Source organism: Solanum stenotomum, unplaced genomic scaffold (genome assembly GCF_019186545.1).
Source record: "Solanum stenotomum isolate F172 unplaced genomic scaffold, ASM1918654v1 scaffold14846, whole genome shotgun sequence".
NCBI classification, from domain to species: Eukaryota; Viridiplantae; Streptophyta; class Magnoliopsida; order Solanales; family Solanaceae; genus Solanum; species Solanum stenotomum.
The window spans coordinates 1-215 of record NW_026023246.1 but is presented as its reverse complement, the minus strand read 5'-3'; the positions used below and the strand labels follow the sequence as shown (position 1 = coordinate 215).

Below are 215 nucleotides of genomic sequence, written 5' to 3'. Positions count from 1 at the left end.
GGCTAGGGCGTTGGGAGAAAGGAGGTGTGTAATAGAATTTAGAGTGCTATGAATGATGGATGTGATCATACCAGCACTAACGCACCGGATCCCATCAGAACTCCGAAGTTAAGCGTGCTTGGGCGAGAGTAGTACTAGGATGGGTGACCCCCTGAGAAGTCCTCGTGTTGCATCCCTCCTTTTTGTGGAAATTCGGTCGTATAATTGAAAAAATA

General features: G+C 47.0%; 1 non-coding gene across 1 annotated transcript; it reads left to right on the top strand.

Annotated features, from left to right (window-relative positions):
- The first annotated feature begins 57 nt into the window (after positions 1-57).
- On the top strand, positions 58-176 carry LOC125850198 (5S ribosomal RNA). Its single transcript, XR_007444752.1, has one exon. It is a non-coding gene; the product is annotated as a 5S ribosomal RNA (ribosomal RNA).
- The last annotated feature ends 39 nt before the right edge of the window (positions 177-215 follow it).